We start from the raw sequence: 7,500 nt of genomic DNA, 5'->3' as shown, positions 1-7,500 counted from the left end.
TAATTTGAAGAGCCACTGAAGACAATTTTCTAAATTTTATCTTTATAAAAAAGTTGCTTGTTTTCCTATGTGGATACATGGTCATGCGTTTTCACCATTCGCCTTTATTTGATTAACCCTATCTTTATTCAACTCTATTTTCCCTGACGCAGAGGCGGTAAAAAGATTTCCAAAAACTCCTCCCTACTCCGGCCTTCTCAATTTTCTCAGCCTTCCCGATCGCCCGTCCTCTCTCCATATTTCTTTCATGCCTGCCCTGCAGATATTCCGTGAGTTTCAATATCCCCTTTTCCCTTCCATCCATTATTATTATTCTTTTTTTATTTCCTTTTCCTCTCTCATCCATTCCCCCTTTCAGTGTCCGAAACATTTTCTGTCCCCGTTTCCAGCTTCGGATTTCTGATCATTTCATTATTCCCCGCTCCTGCCTCCAGGTGGCTTTTCTGACGCAGGAGAATTCTTCGGTGACTGACAGAATGTTATTGTCGGTTCCTACCAAGGAGCAACTGCTTCGCCTACTGGGGTATCTGCTCGACGAAGAGGAATTCTTATCTCCTTACGGCGTCAGGTCCCTCTCCAAAGTACATGAGGTAAGGAAGAATAAATGTGAATAAGGAAGTAGTAATAATGAAGATATAATATGAAATAAAAGTGAAGCAAAGGGAATGCATTAAAAGAGGAAGGAGTATAAATGTCAGCACAGCGTAAAGGTAAAAACGATACGTTCAAAGAAATAGTTATATGAAAATATATGAATATGTAATGAAATGTACAGTGCACGCAATTTAATATAATGAAAAGTTAATGAGAGAGAGAGAGAGAGAGAGAGAGAGAGAGAGAGAGAGAGAGAGAGAGAGAGAGAGAGAGAGAGAGAGAGAGAGAGAGGAATTATTTTTTTTTATTTCTACGATGCATTCATATCATACTTGAATCTAAGCATTATACTTTATGGTTGGAAGCATTTGAATTATTATTATTATTATTATTATTATTATTATTATTATTATTATTATTATTATTATTATTATTATTATTATTGTTGTTGTTGTTGCTGTTGCTGCTGCGTTGAGAATTATCGCTGTGTCAGATGAGTTTAATTTTTAATTCGAAAAAACCAACAAAAATCAGGACTGTAATGAATTACTGAAAATTAACTCCCACCAATCTAGTATTATTATTATTATTATTATTATTATTATTATTATTATTATTATTATTATTATTATTATTATTATTATTATTATTATTATTATTATTATTATTATTATTATACCGGTCCCCAGCATTCTCCCTTCGTACTGAAAGTCGGGGACGAGCACCACGAAGTGTCCTATGTCCCGGGAGAGTCCAACACCTATCTTTTTGGGGGGAATTCCAACTGGAGAGGACCCATCTGGCTTCCTATGAACTTCCTCATCATAACATCACTGAAGAGGTTTGTAAGGACTTTAATTTTTTTTATTTATTTTTTATTTTTTGCCCTTGTAATATTCTATCATTTTACCTGTGTATTTTTTGTACCATGTTGTGTGAGTTTTCTTTGTGGTTGCATTATATTAGTAGAAGTTTTTTTCTTTATTCACTCTTGCCTTCACTATTTACAAATTGATTTAGTGCTCGGTATTATTATTATTATTATTATTATTATTATTATTATTATTATTATTATTATTATTATTATTATTATTATGAACTTCCTTATCATAACATCACTAAAAAGAGGTTTGCAATTATTTTATATATATATATATATATATATATATATATATATATATATATATATATATATATAATATATATTTTCTTTATATATATATATATTTTTGTTTGTCTATTGTACTGTTCTGTTATTATGTATTTGTTACCATATTGTGAGTTTTCTTTATGGTTGCCTTATATCAGGAAATTTTAAATGACCTTTATATATATATATATATATATATATATATATATATATATATATATATATATAATATATAATACAAATAGGACTATGGAAGGACCATTAATCAACTATCTACCGACATAAGTTTGAAACCGATTCTTCAATAGCCTTGGACCGTATCAAATCAGATTAGGTCTTCCTGGAAACCAACCATTTTGGATGTCATTGTAGAAGCCTAATATCAAGGATATACTGTTTCTGTGTTCGACGAGCATCAATTACCTGGTCATCTTAATCCCCACCCAAGAGAAAACCGTGATGAAAGCTTAAGTGTCGACGAAAACTGGCATCTGGTGAGATCTGTTCGGACAGTATATATAAAATGAGAGTTTCAAAAGTAATCTTTACTTATGTCTCATTTGAATATGGCTTCAGAAGGCCTCCAAAGCTAAGGCCTTCTGGACTGATACAGTGATGTCTATAAAAAGAATTATTATTATTATTATTATTATTATTATTATTATTATTATTATTATTATTATTATTATTATTATTATCCAAAGAAATCGTTGCATCAGCTGTATTGTCAATGCAGGTGATAAAGCGATTTCTTTCAATAGTAATTTTTGAGAAGGTCTTTGCCAATATATTATTATTATTATTATTATTATTATTATTATTATTATTATTATTATTATTATTATTTTGAGTCCTTTTATGTTTACTTGGTTGAAAAGGGGAGCCAAACAGATTCCTGAAAGCTATCTGTACTGTTTTATCTTTAAATTTAGGTACATATACATAAGTGTGGATTTGTTTCTCCATTATTATTATTATTATTATTATTATTATTATTATTATTATTATTATTATTATTATTATTATTGATGAGCAACGAGTAAGAGTGCCATTTACTTATGCGGTATGGAAAGCCTATACGAGAACAAAATGTAAAATAAAAAAGACTGGAATTGTACACCATCCCAATAACAGTAAGATGTAAACATACATCCCTCACACCACAGACCAATAAATAAAACTACATCACTTGGTAAATAATTATGTTTTAGTAAATAATTATGTTTGATCTATAAGTACAGCTAATATCGAACGAAATTTCACGTGTGATTATTATGACCTAATCGAAATCAATAAAAAAAATCTAGACAAAAGAATAAAGCAATGAAGTTTGAATTGGAACACAAATACATGACTGTTGAAGGTCGTGACAACATCTACAGAACAAACCTAGTTTAGTATGTTCCTGGACACCACATAGAGACGATCTTCTATCGAATATTATTTCATTCCCTTTCAGGTATCATTTCTTCTACGGGGATGATCTGAAGGTGGAATGCCCCAAGGGTTCGGGTAGTTTCTTGACTCTGGAACAAGTGGCAGTGTTCCTTGCCAGGAGAGTGGCCAACCTCTTCTTACCGGGAGAAAATGGATGTCGCCCGTGTCATGGTAATGTTTTCTTGAAATATTATTTTGTTTCTTACATAATTATGTTAATCGCATATTATGCATCTTATTTATATTGGTTGAAGACTTTTGACGAAGAGAAAGGCTATTTTGGTGTATTCTCAAATAAAAATTGTTTTCCGCACAACAGCTTAATAATTTTATAACAAACAGAGAGGAAGGTTTATGATGACATTCAGTGGCTTCTCTCATTTTATATAGTCTCCCTACCAGTTCGATCGTAACTTATGCATGGTGCTTTTATCATATTGGTTGAAGACTTATGACGAAGAAAAAGGCTATTTTATTGTATTCCCAAATAAAAATGTTTTCCGTACAGCAGCTTAATAATTTTATATAAAAAAAAGTGGAAGGTTTATGATGACATTCAGTGGCTTCTCTCATTTTATATAGTCTCCCTACCGATTAAATCGTATCTTACGCTTGATACCTTTTTTATAATGGTTGAAGACTTATGACGAAGAGAAAGGCTATTTTGGTGTATTCTCAAATAAAAATTGTTTTCCGTACAACAGCTTAATAATTTTATATAAAAAAGGAAGGTTTATGATGACATTCAGTGGTTTCTCTCATTTTTCATAGTCTCCCTACCAATTCGAAACATTAGTCTTATATTTCTAATAACCAGATAAATTTTTTACGACAAACACGGTATTCTGATACTTTTTTACTGTTTCTCTCTGCAACTCGAAACCGTTTTAATATTTTACTGTAAAATTGGTTTTGGAATTTGCAAATAAACGTTCGATTATTAATTTACACCCCGTTTGGGGGTAGTGCCATCAGTGCAGCTTATTCAGTGCACTGTAGGCATTACTTAAGGTTCTTCTCAGCGTCCCTTCGGCCCGTAGCTGCAACCCCTTCTATTCCTTTTACTGTACCTGCGTTCATATTCTTTTTTGTTCCCTTTTACTTTCCACCCTCTCCAAACAATGATTTCATAGTGCAACTGCAAGGTCTTCCTTCTGTTACACGTTTCAAACTTTTTTACTCTCAGCTTCCCTTTCAGCGCTGAATGACCTCATAGGTCCCAGCGCCAGGCCTTTGGCTTAAATATTCTATTACATTCAATACTAAATTACAGGTTACATTCTTAATTTTTCAGGTGAAAATTGGCAATACCGTGACGACCCAGCATGGCGAGATTTGATTTTGTTTTACGAATTCTTCCACGGGGAGACTGGAAGAGGTTGCGGGGCTTCCCATCAATCTGGCTGGACGTCCCTGGTCGCAAACTGCCTCAACATTACCCTGGGTTACTCTCAAGCTGGTCTGACCAGCAACGATTAAAACGAAAGTGTTCTTTATCCCCTTAGGTGTGCACTGCCGTCAGTGCACCTCACGTGTGTGCGGTGTAAGCTTTACTGAGGGATGTTTGCAAGGTCCCTTCGCCATCAGGTCCATCCATAGTTGCAAACTGCCTCAACATCACCCTGAGTCACTCTCAAGCTGGTCTGACCAGCAACGAATGAACGTGGATTTGTTTACCCCCCTAAGAGGCTAATGCCGTCAGTGCACCTTACGTGAGCGCTGTAGGCTTTACGAAGGGATGTTTGCAGCGTCCCTTCGGCCCCTAGCTGCATCCTCTTTCAAGCTTTTATTTTACCTCCATTCCCGATTCCTTTCTTCCATCTTGTTGGTCAACCACTCCAGCTTCCTCTGTTCTGTGTCTTGAGCACTGATTGGCTGAAAGTGTCCCAGTAATTGTCTATATAGGCTAATTTTCATGAACCAACCTAATTTTCATAATTTTTTTATGATTTTCTGAGTTAAAGAATAAAGTCTTTTATTCTGGGAATGTGTTTTTTTCTGTGAAAAGAACCAAAGAGGCTTTAGTCGATCATATTAGGAGAATGATTTAGAACCGATGGAATTTTTCAGAGCCAGAGAGAAGACAAAACTTAAAGATAAAGACGAGGCGCAAACATTGCTGTCATACAGATATTTATCAGCAACTCTACAAAACAAAGTATTTTTGAAATAATTTTACCACCAAAGGCTTGAAAACATCGTAGATTTTAACATAAAAAAAAAGAAAATGAAAAATGAATCATCGGTATTAAGGATGGTAAAATGTAAATATATTTCTCCACTTCCTCCATTAATTTTAATGGAATTCGGTTTATTTATTGTCAGGAAGAAATATAAACTATTTATAAAATGAGCTGCCACCTGAATTTGTCAGAAAACATACTTGCCTTTACAATGGTAAGTTACTGTACTAAGTTATTCTTTACAACGGTAAGGTCTGTAAAAAACAGAAAGTTAAAACTTTATAACTTCATTTCTTTGGAGCGTATTTTCATATTAAGATTATGAAAAATGAACCCTTCTGTTTGCTATGCCTCTACCACAGGGAAATTAACCTGGAGTATAACATGTAATATGGTTTACCTTTAAAATTTATTAAAAACAAGCTCGCTATTATATCTTTGAACGTTGTTATATACGAGAGAGTATTACTAAGGATAACAGAACTCTCTAGGTGTGTATAGCCTACTATGTATAAAGTGAAAATCTCCATATGATATTAGAGAGGAATTTCTGGTTGCTTGTCATGTACTGCAAAAAAAAAAAAAAAAAACTTCGGATATAAAACAAAATTCTATATGTGTGGCATCAAATTGATATCAGTAAGGTAGAGAAGAGGCATATTGTTTAATTTAGTTCAGAGAGAAAAGGTTCATGTTATGGCAATTAGTACAAAAGTGAGAGACAGGATATATATATACATATATATATATATATATATATATATATATATATATATATATATATATATATATATATATATATATATATATATATATATATATATATATATATATATATATATATATATATATATATATATATATATATATATATATATACATAAATATATATATATATATATATATATATATATATATATATATATATATATATATATATATATATATATATATATACATATATATATATATAATATTATATATATATATATATATATATATATATATAACATATATATATATATATATATATTTTAAACTGTTCAGCAGAAATTTCATGGATGAAACAACTGTGCAGGAGACCATCACCATATTATAAGCTTCATACAGCTCTTCTAATCGGATCATCAACTTTGGATCAAATCCCCCGCCCAACCACCCCCCCACGCCCCACGACCGAACCTGCTCCCCATACCCACCATTCACCCCTACGAACACTGTGTCATTCACTTTTATTTTACGTGAAGTCTCATTCATTGATATAAAAGCTCCCTTATTCCAGTACACCTCCCAGTACTCTCCTGACAATTTCAAATCATAACAAGTTTTCTCGAACCCTTTGTATCCCATTCGCCATACACGACCGGGCCATCTAATTACAATGAACTCCATCTTCTTTTTAGTTTCGCGAAACGTTTAAGCACTGCTATTTATCTCATATTGTTCATCCTTTCAATATTTTTCTTATATCAGAGATTTCATATTTCTTCTTTTTATTTGTCAATAACACCCATCCATTACTTCCTGCAAGGAGACAGCTGTATTTCATAATCAGGATGAACGATTTTAAGTTTCCTATAAAGAGTTAGTGTACTAAGCTCTCTATGAAAAAGAAAAGTTTAATATTCAAGTAACACTAACAAAGTTTTCGAATACTGTGATCCTTAACTATCAGTCTCTTATTTTTTATAATAATTGTGAAATTCTGAGACCCTAATATGACAACTATGTTATGCAGACCCATATGAATCGCGGACATTCAGGAAGAGAAATCGAACCAAATATATTTCACATTTTTTATTTTCTGTAAAAGAAAAGTATTTTGTCGACTTTGTCTGTCCGCCCGCTCTGTCCGCACTTTTTTCTGTCCGCACTTTTTCTGTACGCCCTCAGATCTTAAAACCCACAGAGGCTAGAGTGTTGCAAATTGGTATGTTGATCATCCACCCTCCAATCTTCAAAAACACCAATTGCAGCCCTCTAGCCTCAGTCGTTTTTATTTTATTTACGGTTAAAGTTAGCCATGATCGTGCTTCTGGCAACGATATAGGATAGACCACCACCGGCCTGTGGTTAAATGGACCACGGCTAACGCAGCATTATACCGAGACCAGCGAAAGGTAGATCTATTTTCGG

At 32.9% G+C, this 7,500-nt stretch overlaps 1 pseudogene; it reads left to right on the top strand.

Moving 5' to 3' along the window:
• Window positions 1-4,798, top strand: part of LOC136836918 (uncharacterized) — a 31,469-nt pseudogene extending 26,671 nt beyond the window's left edge.
• Window positions 4,799-7,500: the final 2,702 nt, after the last annotated feature.

Source organism: Macrobrachium rosenbergii, chromosome 57 (genome assembly GCF_040412425.1).
Source record: "Macrobrachium rosenbergii isolate ZJJX-2024 chromosome 57, ASM4041242v1, whole genome shotgun sequence".
NCBI classification, from domain to species: Eukaryota; Metazoa; Arthropoda; class Malacostraca; order Decapoda; family Palaemonidae; genus Macrobrachium; species Macrobrachium rosenbergii.
Note: the sequence above shows the minus strand (reverse complement) of the source record. Positions and strands in the feature narration are given on the sequence as shown.